General features: G+C 34.5%; 2 long non-coding RNA genes across 2 annotated transcripts; both read left to right on the top strand.

Moving 5' to 3' along the window:
- The first annotated feature begins 4,398 nt into the window (after positions 1 to 4,398).
- LOC145121259 (uncharacterized) lies at positions 4,399 to 5,295 on the top strand. Its single transcript, XR_013714568.1, has 2 exons — positions 4,399 to 4,688; positions 5,008 to 5,295. It is a non-coding gene; the product is annotated as an uncharacterized LOC145121259 (long non-coding RNA).
- A 779-nt stretch (positions 5,296 to 6,074) lies between these two features.
- On the top strand, positions 6,075 to 9,846 carry LOC145120849 (uncharacterized). Its single transcript, XR_013714398.1, has 3 exons — positions 6,075 to 6,307; positions 7,259 to 8,326; positions 9,679 to 9,846. It is a non-coding gene; the product is annotated as an uncharacterized LOC145120849 (long non-coding RNA).
- Positions 9,847 to 19,938: the final 10,092 nt, after the last annotated feature.

The following is a 19,938-nucleotide window of genomic DNA, read 5'->3' as shown; positions in this document are numbered from 1 at the left end:
ACTTAATTTAGAATTGAAAATGACAATTTTTTAGTTGTAACCAGATCTTGTTTTAGAACATAAATAAAATAAAATGATTTTTCTTCTCCTTCAATATTTATTTAATTTAAAAATGAAAACAGAAATCAACAAACACGAACCAACCGTAATATTCTTGTTTCTCGAATCTTGAATTAGCTCGATTCTTAATCACGAAAAAAAGATAGACGATTTTCTTTTATTTTTCACTTTTACCCTTTTGCTTTTATTAAACAAAAAAAAAAAAAGTTTCTAAAATATTCTTTATAGTACAAAAAACAAGACTTGATCATTGTTACAAAAAATGTCCCCAATGTGCAGTAAATAATAGTACCTAAGATCACTAGAACAATCCCATGATCGGATCCAATCCAATCCAATGGCCATAATTAAAAGTTTCTGTGCACTTTCTCTGTCCATGCGCATGTTCTTCAAAAAATAGTCCTATGCTGTCTCTTATTTCATTTATTTATATATTTATTTTTTTGTTGTAAAATTCCATGTTTATTTCTGATACAACGATCACATCTCCACATTGACCATGAAAACACATAAGCATGTTGTAGGTCCATTTCCTTTTTATCATTTCCCCCCACATTTCACATAATTGGAATCCAAGATTTGTAAAGTTTATTATTCCAAAAATGAAACAAAAATATAATTTGGACAAAATGAATTGGTTTAGAATTAGGAGGTTAGGATCACAATGTGGTTTATTGTATTAGTTATTGTAAAAGGGTCCATAGTGTCGTTAAGAAATTGATGTTTCTACGTATATTTTGAGACTAAATAGTGGTTGTGTTGTGATATGCATGATAATTGATAAGCCAAACGTTGAAAGGAACCGAGGTGTAGGGTAATTAGATTGTCCTTTCCTTAATTGGTTATGGCCTATGGGGTCAAAAATCAAAATTTTGGTCCCCTAACCTAATGCTAAGTTGTCAAGGGGTGTATGGTTTGTAGAATGAATGAAATATGTCAAAAGAATACATGAATTGGAATATGAAAGAATCATGATTGTTGTATGTCTGGTTGGTAAAAAATAAAATGTGATTCAGTAACGGATGTGTGTGTACGTATGTATATAATGAGGGTATTTTGGTCAGATAATTAAAAGGAATAATTCTATTTAATTCAATAAGGGAAAACCTATGTTGAACCTGTCCAAAGATCATCACGTAGAAGTAAATCGCAGGTAATATTTTTGTATGCCTAGATTTGAATTTTGGACATCTTGTGTGAAGTTATGCACTTCAAATCACTATAACTTAGTCACAGTGTTAACTACCCATGAAACATGAAACTAATGGCCGCTAATGCGATTGTGTTTTTTTGAATAATAAAGCCAAAAAACTTGTAATTATATCCAAGTTTGGGTAATTATCTTGTTATTTGGTGGACACCCGGTCATCTTTCTTATGTGGCAAATGAAATCTTCATTAAAGTCCATATATTCTAACTTTATTTACGATTAAGCCATAACTCTTTTTTAACAATAAAGCACAAGATACTTGCAATTGTATACGACTTTGGAAATATGCACGGTTACTCCTTGTTAGGCAATGGTGGGTCATTCTACATGATAGAAAAGTATAACATTTACAAAGATTTCCACTTTTATACCCTACAACATAAGCAAGTAATGGAAAATGGGGGACTTGAGTAGCTTTACCATGAAAATGGGGTAGTCTGTGAATTTTTGCCCTAGGTTTTCTTTGGAGTCCAAGAAGTTTACATACCACAATCACCTTTACAATTGAACCTAACGCTAACACCTTGCGAAGCTTATTCATGGAGACTCTGTACATTTGAAGTGATTGAAGAAGACAAAACCATTGATTTCAAAATAACATTTTGGGGATACAAGCTAGTATTATTTTCATATTTAACTCCACAAACGCTTACTAAGCATGTATCTTATCTATCTGGACTCCATCTCACTGATGCCACCAGAAAGAAAGAAACATGATAAGCGAGTAATTTCTTAAAGTCGAATACCGGTGCAAGTTTTTTTGGGCTTTATTGTTCAAAAAAAGAATCAATGCTTAATCGTATATGATAGGCATGCACAAAAAAACCGGTTCAAGATCCGAACCGGTCAAAGAACCGGTAGACCGGTTTACGCTGAACCGGTCCACAGTGAACCGAACCGGTTTGAGAACCGAACCACCGGTTTACACCCGTTCGAGATTTTAGTCGTTGAAACCGGTTTAGAACCGGTTTATATCGTGTGAACCGGTTTGGAACCGGTATGGAACCGAACCGAACCGGTTTAGAACCGATTGAACCGGTTTAGATAGGTTCGACTAATTTTTTGAGTGAACCGGTTTGAACCGAACCGGTTTGAGGCTGAACCGGTTTTGCTTGGCTAGGGAGTGAACCGAATCGGTTTAAAGAACCGGTTCAGTTTGAAAAATGAACCGGTTTGTGCATGCCTAGTATATGAGGTCAGAAGACAGAATACAAAGATTTTAAAGAAGATTTCCCTTACCGCATAAGGAGGATGACTAGATATCCATCGAGTAATTACCAAAATTCAAATACAACTGTAACTTTTTTAGGCTTTATTTTTTAGAAAAAATAATCATAATTTAATCGCAAATGAAGTTAAAATGTTAAAATGTAAAGAATTTAAAAAAAATTCAATCATTTCATTCCTTTGTCTTTGATTATATTTTGGCATGTTGTATTTGTTTTGGGGATGATGGATTCATAGGTCTATCATTCTCAATGGGACGATTTCTTTCAAAAACTTTTTCAATTAGCAATTTCATGTTTTTGAAGTGCAAGTTGATATTTTTCAAATGTAAATTTTAACTTATATCTTATTGAATCATAATTAGTTCTTTTTTTTTTTTTTTTTTTTTTTTGTATTATTTGTTAACAATTTGACAATTACAATGATATTTCAATGTAATCATTATGATGACCTCATCAACCTCAAATAGTTGATTTTTTCTGTTTGATTCTTAAAAACTTATTATTTCTTTTGTAGATCACGAGAATTCTATTTGCTTTTTAGTCTATATGTATTTCACATGGGTTTGTTTTAAAGAAAATTTAAATATCCTTCTATCTTTTTCTATTCATCCTTTTATCCAAATCATAATAATAATAATAATAATAATAATGTTTAAGTTTCAGAATATTCTGCACAACATAATTTTTTTCCAAGATAAATGACTTATATTCAATTTTATACTTCAAATACGTCTTTCTTTTTGCTACCATCTTGTCTTGTCTAAAATTAATTCCCGATGTCACTTAATTTGATTAAAATTTACATGAAATTACATAACTATCACGATATGAACACATTTCAAATTTATAACTTATATCAGGAGAGTCTTAGAAAAAACCCAACACATTATCTTTTAATGCTAAAAGAAATTATCATGTTATATCTTTGTCCCTACGATGTGAGCTTAATGGTTGAAGTGCAAAATTCCACACAAGAGGTCCATGTTTTAAAACCTGACACACCTGAAATATTGCTAGTGTTTCATGATTGACATCACACGCGGATTTTGAGACGTATTTACGTGGGAGACTCAGATAGTGCGATTTATCATTTTCATTTTTTAAGATCATTTTAGTTATACTTTGTACAATAAAACCGTTTTATGTTATGATCTTGCCTAAATTAATGCTTCATGACCATTTTGTCCGGGTCTATTAAATAAATTTTAAAATCACCCTCAATTACATTGGTTTAATGGACATTTGAATGAATACATATTGTTGTATTATGGTTTTAATGAAAGCAAGTTGCCATAAAATGGTTACAAAACATTTATTTAGGCAAAATCAATCATATCACGGTTTTAATGGATAAAAATATAACATAATAGTTTTTTTTGAACATCAAGAAGATAATACGTTATGTTTTTCTTGTGGTTTTAAAATCTAAAAATATTAAAACATAAATATAATAATAACATAATCCACATTATGTATTTAGTAATTTTTATAGAAACTAGTATTTAAATCACCTCACAACGTTGTAACCTTATAAAATCAAAAACTATAAAAAAAAATTGTGTGAGATCAAAACATAAATGGTCCCATTGGACAAAATTTTAGTAATGGTCCTTATGTTTTAATTTTGTCCTCAAAACAGTCTTTATGAAACTTTTTTTTTCATGAATGGCCCCATTTGATAAAATTTTGCACTCCAATGATCCTCATGATAGATGTTCGTTATGTGAATCTCTTAAGTTGATAAAATTTTGGATGATGAACGGTTTTGACATTTTATGAAACTTTGTCTAAAAATCATTTGTGAAATTTACAAAAAGTCTATTAACTCTTGGGCTGTGTTTGGTATAGAGAAATAAAGCTAGAGAAATGGAATTAATTCCGTTTCTCTTGTTTGTTTAATCAGTGGAATAAAGAAATGAGAAAAAAAATTGTTTCATTTTCCATCTATTTCATTCTCTAAATTTTTAAGGAGAAATGGCGAGAATTTGAAAAAATGAGCTGACACGGAGAAATGAAAAAAGAGGCGGAGAAATGAAAACGGAAATGGGTTCTCTCCCTCTCTCTCACATGTCACGGTTTCAGGCTTTCAGCTACGCTTCTCTCACAGGCGATTTCAACATCTTTCTTCTCCAATCGAGATCCATTTGGGCTTCTTCTCCGATCGATAATGGCTCCATTATGTGATTAAGGTATTCTCGTCGACTTCCTTCATACCTAACACACATGTTCACATCGATAGGTTCCTGCTATTTTATCTCTCACACACAAAAAAGATTGAAGCTTGTAATACAATCTGCGAGATGATAAAAGATTGAATCTTTTTCCTTATGTAATGTAAGTGAATATGTGATTGTGTTTATCTATTCATTCCCTGATCCTTTTTTGAATTCCCGAATTCCCTTTTTGTTAAGATTTCATATCCTCTGCACATGTTTGATAGTTTTTTAATAGTTTATAGAAAAACCTGATTAAATTGATTTTGGGCTATTTTTTGTGCATATGTTTAAGGGTTTTGCAGTGGATTGGAGTCTAGATGGTGAGAAGGTAGCGAAAATAGCTTCAGGTGGCATTAATGGAGTTTTGAAGCTGTGGACGAGTTTAAACGGTCTTGAAATGAAAAGAACAATATGTGTACAACACCATTTGTTACACTTATTCAATTTTCTTTAAAACAGTGGAAATTATGGAGCATCAATACACTCTTGAGTTCAACAATTTTTTTGTTAATTGGGTCATTGTAATTCGTATTTTATAAGATTCGAAACACTTTATTTTTATTACAATGATGTTTGTTCATGTGATTGTTGCAAAAATATTGAAAAAAAAAGATATACTTACATAAGTTCAAGATATTTTTATCATACAAGATACAAAATGGAGTGAAAATTATAAAAGCTAATTGGTAAAAAGTAAACCAGAAATTGAAAAATTGGAACTATAAAATATAAAATGTAATAAATTAATACGCAAACAACAATGATGTTATTAAAAAAAAGTGTTTGAAAAAGATAAACATAGTAAAAAAATCATTTTCATTTATTGTTGTTACTTGCTACAACCAAACAAGGGAATTGATTCTCATATATATTTCTCTCATGATCTCTATTGTACCAAACAAGGGAATTATTTCTTTTTTTTCTAATTTAATTCTCTTTTTTTCTATTTCTATTCTCTACTTTAATTTCATTTCTCTGTAAACGCAACCTTGTATTAATTACCAAAAATCAAGTAAAAAGGCAAAATACCGAGATAGAATATTGAAACTACAACACATTATTAAATATTTTTCATTTTCTATTTTTTATCTACAAAATATTTGAAGTATAAAAACATTATTTTATTTATTTTTAATTTTTATATGATATTATTTTCAAAATTTATCTTTTTATTTTTTATATAAATATATTTATTTTTTATATAATATTATTTGAAATTTATTATTTTATTTATCTATTTAAAAACAATATGTTTTAACTATAATTTTATTTTAATCGAAGAAAGATTTGTCAAATTCTTTAAATTTTAATAGACAAATATAAAACATAAATAAAAAAATCCGTTTCAAAATTCTAGAGTTTGCTTCACTCTTCCCTATTGTATATTTCATCCGATTTAATTCAAAGCATTTTGATATCTTAAAATTGGATGAATTTGAGAGTGTTAAGAGCTTCAATTTGATGGTGTTATAGCTTTGGCAACTACTAGTCCTTCTTCTAGGGTTTGCTTCGACGACATTTCGTGTTTGATGTTGCTGCGATCGCTGGATTGGGTGTTCTTAATGCGTCATTCATCTTTCACATTCTGAATTGTGAGTTTTTTCTTTTTACCTTAGTCGCAATAATTGTCATCGATATTTTTGTTTCCTACGATGTCCAATTTATATGAAAAAAATCATTGTTTCGAATCGTATTTGCTACAAATTTATATATCAAAGATGTCGCCATCTTACTGTTGTATAGTTTTCGTAGTTAGAATTTCGTGAGTGATTTGTCGAATCCTCTATCTTACAGATCTACAAATTCACTAGCATGCTTTCAAATATATTCTTATTGAATCTGCTTTGGATTTTACATATCTTCTGAATTTCGAATTCAATGAAACATCTTAATGTGCCATTGTAAAGAAACGCCTCTGTAGTCTCTATGCATACATTGATTCAATGTTCATTATTGTTGATATGCTTTTGAATTTGGGAACACATTCTATCAAAATGAGGTGTGAACCTTTTTTCTCCATGAATCTTGAGTTGATGTGTGGGGTGCTTATATGTTTTCCCTTAGGGTTCTTTTACCTTTGTGTCCTACATCAATAAAGCCATGTATATATATAATATACAAAGCTTCTTTAATCTAGATGTCCCACATAATATAGGGTGCTACTAAATACTAATATCTCTACCTATTTTGACTGTAAATTTACAGAAAATAAAAACTTATGTGGTCCATAGCCTAATCAAATTTCTGGTGATAATAAGTCTTGTATAATTTGTATATTTGAATTATGAAATGGTCCCAAAACATTTAGCTGTCATTTAATAAATGGTACTGGAATAGTTTGGTACATTTTTTTGACTCTAATTTTTATATGCATCATTTTGTTGTTAACTGTTATAACATGGTATTAAGGGCATTAAAGACATTTGTAACCTTACATTATTATGACTTTTTAGCTTTTTAGGTCTTGTCACTAAAATGATTTGAAGGAAAAAATAAATGAAGTCTTTATTTGTGATCTATAAAATAAACTTCCTTTTTAACAGGTTGTTATTGTATCACTGCAAATGCTTTAAATTACATTGATGGTTTGTGCAGACAAAAGGTACTGGTTTTTCTTCTTTCTCAGTTCATTGCAGAGCAATTATTTGCACACACTCACTGAATGCTGATGTTTTTGAAAAGGGTAAATTTGGAAATATCAAAAATTATTATGAAATTGCTTTCATTGCATCAATGCATACATTGTATATGTGTCGATGTTTCTGAAAAAAGACCAATTATGGAAATATGAGAAATTTATATGGATTTGCTGTCATTGCACCGATGCACAGAGTGTATGTATGTTGATGTTTTTGAAAAGGGTAATTTTGGAAATATAGAAAATTGTCATGAAGTTGCTGTCATTGCATCGACTGTATGTTGTTGATGTTTTTGAATAGGGAATTATGGAAATATGAGAAGTTATTATAAAATTGATGTCAATGCTACACCAATACACACCCACACACACACTGTATGTATGTTGATGTTTCTGAAAAGGGTAATTTTGGAAATATGAGAAATTATTATGAAATTGCTGTCATTGCACCAATGTACACACTGTATGTTAATGTTTTTGAAAAGGGTAATTTTGGAAATATAGGAAATTGTTATGAAGTTGCTGTCATTGCACGAACGCACACACTGTATTATTGTATGGTGATGTTTTTGAAAAAGGGCAATTCTGGAAATATGAAATTGATGTCATTCCACCCCAAGATATGGGTGGGGGTCTGTTTCAAATTTAACTGCTGATTTTTAATACTCCAAAAAAGAAAAACTTTTGGTCAAATTTTTTATGAGAATCTTGAAATGTGAAGAAAATGAATCCTACTTTTTCTGTGTGATTTTAATAACTTGATGTTGATTCATGATTGGTAGTAAGATAACATGGGCAGAAAGATTCAGAGCATGAATTTGAAATTAAATTTAAAAAAAAAAATGGAAAGATGAATATGACATGTCAGCATTAGAAAATCTGTGCCCATGTAGGGAGAGGGGCCCACTTCATACATTGATGCAGAGAAAAGTTTCAGCTCAGGTGCTTGTAGACCTGCTTTATTCTGTATTATGTAAGGCTCATTTTTAGTTTTATTTTATTTATTTATTAATCATTAGTTCTTGGGGCATTTTTGGAAATATATAGGGGAAAAACAAAGCTTATTTTTGAGCTCTCTGATCAGGCTTTCTTTTACAGACCCAATCACAAAAAAAGATTTTTTATTATTATTGTTATTATGTACAAAAAATTATTTTGTTTTGTTTTTGCCAATTTACAATAAATCATTATATATTTGGTACTTTTTTGTTTTAACCAATAATATATATATATTTTTTAATTAACCCAAACGTAATTTTAGATATTTTTCCAAATTAACCATGATATATTAGGTTTATTCTATGATTTTTCTAATTATCCATTTGGCTTTTTTTTTTTTTTTTTTTTTTTAAATTTGGTTAAAATGGTTAATCTAGAAAGTTTAATGGTTTGATTGGAAAAAATAAAATATAAGTGGCTAATCCATACTTTTCTAAATATATAGGTTTTTCTATAGTTTTTTTTAGAACGAGTTAGTAGTTTCCAAATTAATCATGATGTGCTAGGTTTATTCTATAATTTTTCTAATTATCCATTTGGATTTTTTTTATATTAGGTTAAAATGGTTAACCTGGAAAAAATAAAAGACAAGACAAGTGTTTAATCCATATTTTTTTTCTAAAATATTGGTTTTTCTATTTTTTTTAGAACGACGAGTTAGTATTTTCCAAATTAACCATGATATATTAGGTTTATTCTATAATTTTTCTAATTATCCATTTGGATTTTTAAAACTAGGTTAAAATAGTTAATCTAGAAAGTTCAATGGTTTGATTGGAAAAAATAAAATATAAGCGATTAATCCATATTTTTAGATTTTCATTAGAATGAATTATTATATGTCTGAGATTGAACCATGATCTCATTGTTAGAAACATCTTATACACTTTGTTAGTCAAGTAGGTTAAATTTAACTTTGTCTGTAGTTTTGCTTTTTTGTTGTTTCCCTAATAGTCTAGTGCATACACTTTTAAGTCCCTCTCCAAACTCTTTTTACGAGGAATAACCAAGTGATAAAGAGCAAACGAAAACCAACCCTTGCCTTTATCTTAACAGAGATTACCTTTAATAATGATAATCCGAAAAAAAGTAATAATCAAATTTGACAAATACTAACATTATCTGTTGATTAATTATTTAAAAAAGTTTGAGGGTATGAAAAAAGAAAAAAAAAGACATTATTTTTAGCACCTTAGATAATTTTTACAAACATATATATATATATATATATATATATATATATATATGAGTTTTTTATTATTAAACTTATTGATATTAGAAAATGAAAAGCAAAACAACAAATACTGATCAAGGTACATTTTTTAGGGGTGACAAAAGTCGACATGACATAAATACACGATACAATACGAAATTTGGACGAAATTCAATTTCAAATTCATGTTCGTGTCGTGTATAAGAAACACACCGCGGTATGTCGTGTTCGTGTTTGTGTTCAAAAACCATATATATTTAATAGCATCCTATGTTATTTTATGTTATTCTTGTCATGTTATTCGTATTTAGATTAATGTTTTATCAAGAATTTATTGACATTATACAAATGGTTATTTTTTGGTATTCTTGTCATGCTATCGTGTTTTCCATGTTTTTATTGGGTGACGTTCATGTTAACGAAAAAAAAAAAACGCTATAGCATCGTGTTCGGGTTAAGAAAAAAATAAATTTACTTTTTTTGTGGTAAACAAAAATACGTGACGAATTGTCACCCATGACATTTTTACTCCATAAGTTTGAAATAATGGTAATATTTTGTGCTTCAAATCTTGAATTTACTTGATTCTTCGTTAAAAATATTATTTTCATTTTCATTTTTTACCCTTTATTTTTATGTAGTAAAAAAAACAAGACTTATCATTTTGATATGATGAAAGATAATCAACAAAAACAAATGACATAATTAAATAACTAAGATAAGCCTAATTAATCATTAGGCTAAAGGGTGTGACGATGTCTTTGTCCACCAAAATTTGATGTCACATAAGCTTTTGTAATTCTTACAATTTTTCTTTCTACAAGTGTGGTGTGGTGCCATCTTTACATATCATAACTTTTTAGCGGCAAATTGACACTGGCAAAAAAAAAACTAATCAAGGAGTGGTGTTTGCTACTGACAAACTAATCGACATCAACATTTCATCGCCAAAAACCCCATGACACCGTGTAGACTTATACTAAATTAATATGTTTGGTTATTCCGGATGATAGATACAAGTCATTTGAAACATGTTCTCTGTTATGTATACATAAAATAGAAAAGTAAATTAAATTAAATTGATAAATAACAAAAAAAGTTTGTCTTAGAAAAATAAACTTTTAAAAAATAAAGTATATCACAAAGTAAATTACGTATAAGCATACTTGTTTAAAATACATGCTACTTATATTTTAAAAAAGTATAAAAAGAGTTATATATCATTTAAAAAATGTTCACAAAATAAAAATAAATAAATAAATACCATCTAATCATAAAATAAAATTATAGTAAGAATATGTTTTTAGTTATTTTAGAAAAAAATAACAATTCAATTTAAGTTTCAAATTTTTTTCATACGTTTATGGCATGAAAAAATAACAAAGAATCTCTCTCTCTCTCTCTCTCTCTCTCTCTATATATATATATATATATATATATATATATATATATATATATATATATATGCACAAAGTGAAGTGACACTGGGCAATGGCAACACTACTCCCTCCCTTAGGCCATGAGTTATGGATGTTTTCTAACGCGTAAAAACCCTATGTGGATCTTATATGGAGGAGATGTTTACTAGTGAACACTGCCCCCAATAGGTGTAGTGGTGGTGAGGATCTTATGTGGAGGAGATGTTTACTAGTGAACACCGCCCCCAATAGGTGTAGTGGTGGTGAGGATTGAAGGTGGTCATGGGTTCTCACATCCAATCAAAAACATTTCTCTGTATCTCTCTATTATGTTTCTCTCTTTATATCTCTTGTTTACTAGTGAACACCACCCTTAAACAATAGTAAATGTATTGTGAAAATATATGATGATGATGTGTAATCATTTTCACCCGTAAAAAAGATGTGAACATATCTTATAGCCTTAGATTAGATTGCAAGAATTGGTGAAACTCATTGCCATGATTATTGCTTGTAATATAGGTGTCCCTTTATTTTTCTACTTTACTTTATTTTTGTATATGACACCAATGATGTAATGGTTTGCCACATTTCTATTTTTTTTATTTAATTTTGATAATTTTTTTAAAAAATCGTTAAATATGTTGAAAAAGCATAACAATAAATTCAAAATTCAAAACAAAGCAATAACAACGGAAAAATAAAGATTACAATAGAAATAAAATAAAGTTATTCAATCCAAAAATTTGTTGTTGGAATTGTCCGTGAGGTCTTTGAATTTTAGGAATCTCACTATTTTTGGAAAGGTTACCCCTAAAATAGGCTTTGTTATTTGATGATATGTAGATAAGTCTTTCTTTTGGGTTTCGAATAAATGTGGCAAAACTAAGATAGGGTGGATTGCTTGGCTTCATAACTCTCCTTCAGCTACTATTTTTATGTAATTGTTTTCTTTTCTAATTTCTTGCTAGTTTTAATATATTTTAGCCTTTCTAAATAAAAAAAATATAATTAATTCTATAAATATGTTCCTCCAAGTCATTGCCAAACTCGTAATGTTTTTCCTGAGTCATGTATCTCTATTCTTCTTGCCACATACAGTGGGGTACCACCTCTATTGACATAATTGGGAGAGCGTTTTCGTTTTCGTAATATTATCATATTGTTTTACCCTTGTATTTAAAGTCATATTGTATAATACGATGCATATACACATTATGGCTGTAAGTTTTACCACCTTGCTCGGTCGTTCCAGATGGTGTAGTCTTAAGAGCTCCAAATGCCCATTTTAGATATTTTCTAGTTCTTTCTTGAGCTCTTTTAAATTTTTTATGTTTACCATCACCGTGTCAATGATTATACAAAAACAACAAACAAAATAAATTCCATCAACAAGATAATACTCGTACTTGTATACATTCTGTTTACTTTAGAAGAACAGTTAGGTGTAGTCTTGTTACAAATGTTGTCGACTACTAGTGATATGTTTAGAACGTTGAGGTTATTGTTTGAAGTTTGAACCATGAACATCAAAGTAGGCATGCCAGATCTAAAGATTTTTTGATGCTATTTCTTCAAGTATTAATGTCGGGTGTCCTTTATAACCCAACTATATTGACCATAATATGCATTAAGGCAATTACCCCATAACCAATGGAGGCAATTCAAACTTTCTAGCATTCAAGGAAAGTCATATATGTCTGTATGATGAGCATACAACCGTTGAACATCATTGAAGTAGTGCTTACACAAATATCGTGGACCATACAACATAATGATATATTTGTAAAAGTCCTTAAGACTTTCCTGTGCGGTCCATTTAAACATTTGGAAATACTCATCCTATGAATCAGATACGCACCGTATGCTAATTGATGAGTTATGACCACATGTTTCTGTATTGGAGTAATGCTTTTGCAGCTCTTGCATCATAAAATTGTCTAAAATACTCACTCTTGTCAAATCATCGATTATACGTTTAACTTCCTAATTTTCTTAATATAATTTTTGAATTTAAATAAAGGTAAACACCCATTTTCATAAGTCATAATCAAGATAAAACCATTTGTTCATAAACATAATCTAAAACAAGAGTTGTAAATAAAACATCATAGAATCATCAAAATGCTGATGTATGTGTGTACAGTCGCACCTTCACCTCCCCACGATCCAAATAAGTACATGAAAACATTTATTCCACAACTGTAAGCACAAAGCTTAGTGAGATCCCCAAAATTCCACATATAGCACATAATATGGGCCTCAACTTGAATGATGGGCCCCATCCTGAATAACCGGCCCCACGCAACAATCATACAGGAGTCATAGAGACAACAAGCATATCATGGCACCCCGTGTCCTATATAGTATAATAAGAAGACTCGCCTCTCAGAAATTCGAAAATCACATCTATGCTTAAATAATGTAGAAGGCTGGTTATATGAACCATCTAATCATTGAATAAATGCCAAAACTCAGTCTATGACCTAAAACCCTAAAGTTTAACCCGAGGTCAAACTTATCCAAAAAGTCAAAAAGTCCAACTTCTGGTCAGAAGGCGCCCTGCGCCCACTGCATGACAAAATAGTCGGGATTTAGCTCCAAAAACAATTGCGTTTCATATTTTCATAAAGTCGTGTCACACCCTAAGAAGACGCGACGCGTCTCGGCTACTTCCAAAGGGTAAATCCGACTTAATCCATTAAGTGAAGGCTCCACTTCTTAGATCTGATTTTTAACAATGTATTAATGGATAAAATTTTCGAACTTTATCCATTAAGACACTCCCAACATGCAGGATCTAAACTTTAATACTAAAACATGACCTAAAGGACCATATAACTTGCATAACTTAATGGGAAGGTAAAAGGTCCTAACTTTCCTAGCTTAAAAGGTCCAAGGAACATTCCAAAGTGCATAAAAGGTGTTGGAGTTCTCTCAACTCCAAGAACACAAGCAAAATGGACCAAAAAGTGCATAAAACAAGAAGTAACAAGATCTAATGAACCAAAGAGCATCTGATAAGTTTTTAGTCACAAAGGTTCAAAAATGATGCAACTTTGTTGGATCTAAACTTGAATCTTCCTTCCATGCAACAATAGAAACTTCTTGATCTTCAAGCTTCACTAAAAAAAATGAAGAAATAAGCTTTACAAATGGTCCAAAAGCTCAAAAAGAAAAGAGATGAGGTTAGGGTTTCTCAAGGAAAGTTCTAAGGGTGTTGGAGGCTAAGAATGATGAAACCCTAGGGGTTAATGGCCTTTAAATAGTCTCAAAACCATAATAAAACCGTTTATCCCAATGGGTTGGACATGTCGCGTATTTTAAAGGCCGCGTCGTGTCCTCTCTGATAAGTTCCAGATTTTTTAGATTTTCAACAAGTACGATTAATGGTTTTTTACTTTGCCTCATCCTTCTACTTTCTTTTGGACTATAAAACCCCCACCTTAAGGATGGAAAAACATAGTCAGAACTCGGATGTTACAATGCGTAGAAATAAAGGTTTGTGCATTCGGAACCGTCGACGGAAATTATACCCTTGATAAACCAAATTATCATTTGTAACACTCGATTCCAGGTATGAAATTGTTTCTGATTGTGATGGTTTCTTTTTGTCCACGGTGTGGTGAGCCTCACCACGACGTGGCGATAAGCTTTTGGGCCGTGAGAGTTTAATGAACCATCACGGCATGGTGATTTTTGGCCATGACGTCGCTGTTGGAGAAAACCCTAAAGTTTAGGGGCTGGGCCCTATTTAAACTCCTTAACCTCTCATAGCCTATCTGTGTGAGTTTTTAGCCTTAGAGTGTGTGTGTTTGGTGCTTATGAAGGAAGAAGGTGGTGGAAGATCATATTGGGAGTCCAAAGCAACGTGGGTTCTAGAGTTTATCTTCCTCAAGCATCTCAAGGAGGTATAAAGTCTTTATCTTGATGAGTTAGTTGTTAGATCTATGGATTTTGTCCAATTTTCTCTTTCCCTTGTTGCTTTGGAAAGTTGAATCTCATAAAGCTTGCAACTTTATGAATCTCTAGGCCATTTGGATCATTTGGCTCTTTGGATCTGATTTAGATTGAGTTTTGAGGCCATGCATGGAATCTTGGCCTTTTTGCCCTATTTTGGCCTAATAAGAGTTCAAGACATGCATTGGTCATGCATTGTATGAAAAGCACCGATCTTTATGATGTGTTTGGTGTTGGAGACTCTTTTGGAGCTTTTGGACAAGTAACCTTATGGATTGAGTGATTATTGCTTAAGTCATGTAGTGTTTTGGACCTTAAAGTTGAGATCTATACACTTTGGAGGGTTCTATTAGATAAAGTTGGAAACTTTATCCATCTAGACCCTATTATGGACCAGATCTAAGTTGGAGGCCCTGTAGAATCGAAGGAATTGGTTGAATGCGTTAAGCTGCTGAAAACCCTGTTACCACGGCGTGGCAAGGCCATCATGACGTGGTGGCGGGACTGGTCGCAACTATTTTGTCGTTTTCGACACCACGACATGGTAAAGGGCTACCATGACGTGGCAGCCAGTTGAGTTGGCTCTTCTTGACTTTTTGACCGTTTGTCCTAGTTTGACCCATGGGGGTATTTTGGGTATTCTGGATTATGTTTGAGAATTGGTCTTTTTGATGGTTAGGCGTCGGTTAGAGTTGAGATTTGGAGTCGGGACCTCATCAACTATTGTTCAGATTCTAAGGCGAGTTTCCTCACTTTGTTTAGCGGGTCGAAGGCACCAATGTCGGCCCATGGTTTATTAAGTTAGGATGCTAGATGTTTGCGTGAGTCTTGCATGTGTATGCGTTGGTATGTATACCGAGCAAGGCTTGATGCCGGGCGAGGCCCGATGACTGTATTGTATGCTATTATCTTTGTGATTATCGCATGTGTTAGTAGGATTATATGTTTATATGTGTATCAGGCGGGGCCTGATGATTGACAGATCTGTAAGCCGAGCGGGACTCGATGCCGGGCGGGACCCGAGGCCGGGTAGTACTTGATGTCGGACGGGGACCGATGAAGGACAGGGGCCCATTATGTGTTTGATATGTATGGTATGTGGTATTTCGGGGAACTCACTAAGCTTTGTGCTTACGGTTTTTATGGTTATGGTTTCAGGTACTTTCGGCTCGAAAGGGAAGGGCTCGACTTAATCGCAGAGCATCCACCTATGTTTCCATATTATGACGCTTTTGAGATTGTACTCTGATAACTGTTTTCTTATAAAGTACTTTTGAATATTTAGATAACGGATACTGAATGTTGACTTAAAGATACTTAATGTTTTGGTTGAATTGAAATGAAAATTTTTACCTCATAATTTTGGGTTGTTACAAGTTGGTATCAGAGCCTTAATTTGAGGGATTCGGACATACTACTGGGTGTGTCTGAACTCAAACTGAGGATTTGGTAAAAATTTTCAAAAAGGAAATGTTTTTAAAGAAAATGATTTTATAAAAACAAATGTAACACCGTAATTTTTGAAACAGATTTTTCATTTTAAAATCGCATACTTTTCATAACATATTGTATGGAAATCTCGTTTATTCAAATTACAAAACACAGCTCCATTAAAAATCCAGGATCCTCAAAACATAACTTTTTCTCTGGTGTGTACAATCAAGCCGGTGCCTTCCCGCGATCCTCTGAGATACCTGAAACACATAACACATAACACGGTAAGCACGAAGCTTAGTGAGTTCCCCAAAATACCACATGCAACACATACGCCACTCGAGGCTACAATACGACCCTCTGGTCGATGTGTCTCAGCGGGACCCTCCAGTCCCGTAGCTCGTTGGACCCTCTGGTCCGGTCATAGCTCGTCGGACCCTTCGGTCCAGTCTGTGTCGTTGGACCCTTCGGTCCGGTCTATATCGTTGGGCCCTCCGACCCGGTCTGTTCAACACATAGCGTACATACAACACAATGCACATAACTCATATATATACACATAGCATACAAGACCCTCTGGTCTACACATAAATACCACTCTAGGTAATGTATAGTGAGAAGACTCACCTGACCAGCAGCAAGTAAAGACCCCGCTCCCGGATCTCGAACTAGCCTCCACCTAACACAAGGGATGAATATCTCTAAGTGATACCCTAATCACAACTCTAATGACCGAAGGCTATTCTTCCTCTCTTTAACTCTTTGAAGTGGATAAAAGACCATCTTACCCCTCCATGGTCCCTACTACTTATGTTGATCAAAGCCCCAAAGTCAACAGAAGTCAAACTCGAGTCAACAGTCCATGTTTGACCCGACTCGTCGAGTGCACCCTTGCGACTCGTCGAGTCCACTTACTTTCCTCAGAATTCTCGTGACAGTCCAGCTCAACTCGTCGAGCTATCGCCTGATTCAGTTCTTCGGGACAAACCCTAACCAACTCGTCGAGTCGGCTCATCGACTCGGCGAGTTCATTCAGACCAAATGTTCATTCAGACGATTTAAGGCAGATCCATCACCCCAAACACTAGATCTACCATCCTGAGGGTCGATTGTCACGTAAAGCTGCAAGCTTTACGTTTAAACATGGCATATAAAGCTCATAATGCCAATATAACTCTATCAAGGACGATTAACCACAATAACTTTTCTATGGTTAACTAAAGCTATAATCTTTGGACTCTCTGGACCTCACAAGGTCCAGATCTGAAGTCTAGGCCTCATGAGAGACCTTATGCATACAAAGTCCCAACAACGGTGGAAGAAACCCTAATCTTCCATATCTACAAGATCTAAGCAAAATAACAAGAAAGGTGCAAGCTTTTACCTCTTACTCAAGACCTTGCACGAAGTTACACCAGATCCACTGATTCTCTAGCTCCCTTGATGGGTGATCTCCTCTTCTCCTCAAGAGATGCACTAGTTTACTCCAAGTTTTAGCTTCTAAGACTCATGGCTCTCCATACACGTTTAGGGTTTGCTCTCAAGGAAGGGTAGCCGCAAATGAGGCTATAAGTTCCTTTAAATAGGTCTCAAACCCCGAAAATTAGGGTTTCTCTAATCAGCGCCTACTCGGCGAGTCCCTCTCCTCGGACTCATCGAGTCCACTTATTAAATCCACGGGAGAAACCCGAATCGACTCGGCGAGTTGGACCCTCAACTCGTCGAGTCCCTCCTTTAATCACAAGATTAACCTACACCATAATACCTCTGAAAATCCGGATGTTACAATTCTCCCCCACTTGAATTAGATTTCGCCCTTGAAATCACTCCTTAACCACTCACATAATGAAATCATCAACCCAAAAGGCACCACCGAAAGGATCTCATACTACCCCAATATCTTTCTCTATGGACACCTGAAACCACACAAAACTCCCAAGACCAGAACTGAACCAACTTTTCCGTCGCTAATATACTCCTCCCTTGTAACACCCAAATTTTCAAAACAATTTTTCATTTCAAAACATACTTTCCACCACATAAAAATCACAAAATCATAATAAATCTCTATATCATCACAAAACATGTCCCAAGATCTCATATAAATAAATCCTCTCTCGTGTGTACGAATCATGCCGACGCCTTCCCGTGATCCTCACTAGTACCTGAAACACATCACACAACAACTGTAAGCATAAAAGCTTAGTGAGTTCCCCAATATACCACATACAACACATACGCCACTCGAGGCTACAATACGACCCTCCGGTCCGATGTGTCTTAGCGGGACCCTCCAGTCCCGTAGCTCGTTGGACCCTCTGGTCCGGTCATAGCTCGTTGGACCCTTCGGTCCGGTCTGTATCGTTGGACCCTTCGGTCCGGTCTATATCGTTGGACCATTCGGTCCAGTCTATATTGTTGGACCCTTCGGTCCGGTCTGCAGTAGCTGTGGGCACTCGGCCTTGCGATGGCAGGTCTAGTTGCAATGAAAGAAAACCGTGAATCCCTTGGGGCAGTCCCTCGCATAATGCCCCTCCTTCCCACACTTATAACACACCCCGGCTCTGCATGTCCCCTCGTGGCTCTTGCCGCACTTTCCACAAGTGCGGCCCTTCGGACCCCCAGATCTCGAATCAGCAGGCTTTGCCCGCTTGGCTGCCGGCTGAGACTGTGCCGGTCGCCGATCCACCCTCTGAGACTCGGCCTCCTCCCTGGCCTGCGTCTCTAGCTCAATCTCCCTCTTCCGGGCATTTGCCTGGAGCTCAGCAAATGTCCGATAAGTCGAGTTCGACACGAACTCCCGTATATCCCTCCTCAAAACACCCAAGTACCGGCTCATACGTGCCTGCTCAGTAGACACCTGCTCAGGGCAGAACATCGCCCTCTCATGAAACTTCCGGGTAACCACAGTAACCGAATCAGTACCCTGTTTGAGGGTCAAGAACTCCTGAGCCAATCGCTCCCTCTCCACCGGAGGAACATACTCATCTCAAAACATCGTGGTGAACCTCTCCCAGGTCACCGCAATCAGCTCTGCAGTAGTGAAGTCTGCCGTCACAAACTTCCACCAGTCCTTCGCTCCCAAGCGAAGCTGGTTCAGCGCAAACCGAACCCTCAGATGCTCTGGACACGAGCAGGTATAGAAACAACCCTCAACATCAGTAATCCATCTCATAGCAGCAATCGGATCTTGCGTCCCATCAAACTCTGGTGGCTTCGTGTTGCTGAACTCTCTGTACAGCAACGAGTCACCCCCCTGCGGCCTGGCAGCAGCAACGACTGCGGTGGCCGCAGCAACTGCTGCATCAGTAAGAGCGGCGTACCGCTCATCAAAAGCCTCCATCATCGTGGTCTTGATAGACCCGAACATCTCTGGAATCTCAGCGCGGATGGCAGCAGCCACCTCATCATGAATCATCTGGCGGAGCTCCTCATCGCTCACAACCTCCTCGCTAGTCCCTGGCCGGTGGCGCGTCCCAACCATGATGTCTCTCACAAGATATCAGAGACTCGCTCGAGTATACTCGCACTCGATAACTCAACCCTACTTGCTCCTTAGTA

This window comes from Lactuca virosa, chromosome 6 (genome assembly GCF_052849685.1).
Source record: "Lactuca virosa cultivar CGN04683 chromosome 6, Lactuca_virosa_CGN04683_v6, whole genome shotgun sequence".
Classification (NCBI taxonomy): Eukaryota; Viridiplantae; Streptophyta; class Magnoliopsida; order Asterales; family Asteraceae; genus Lactuca; species Lactuca virosa.
The sequence above is the reverse complement of the archived record's forward strand: the minus strand, read 5'-3'. Positions and strand labels throughout refer to the sequence as shown.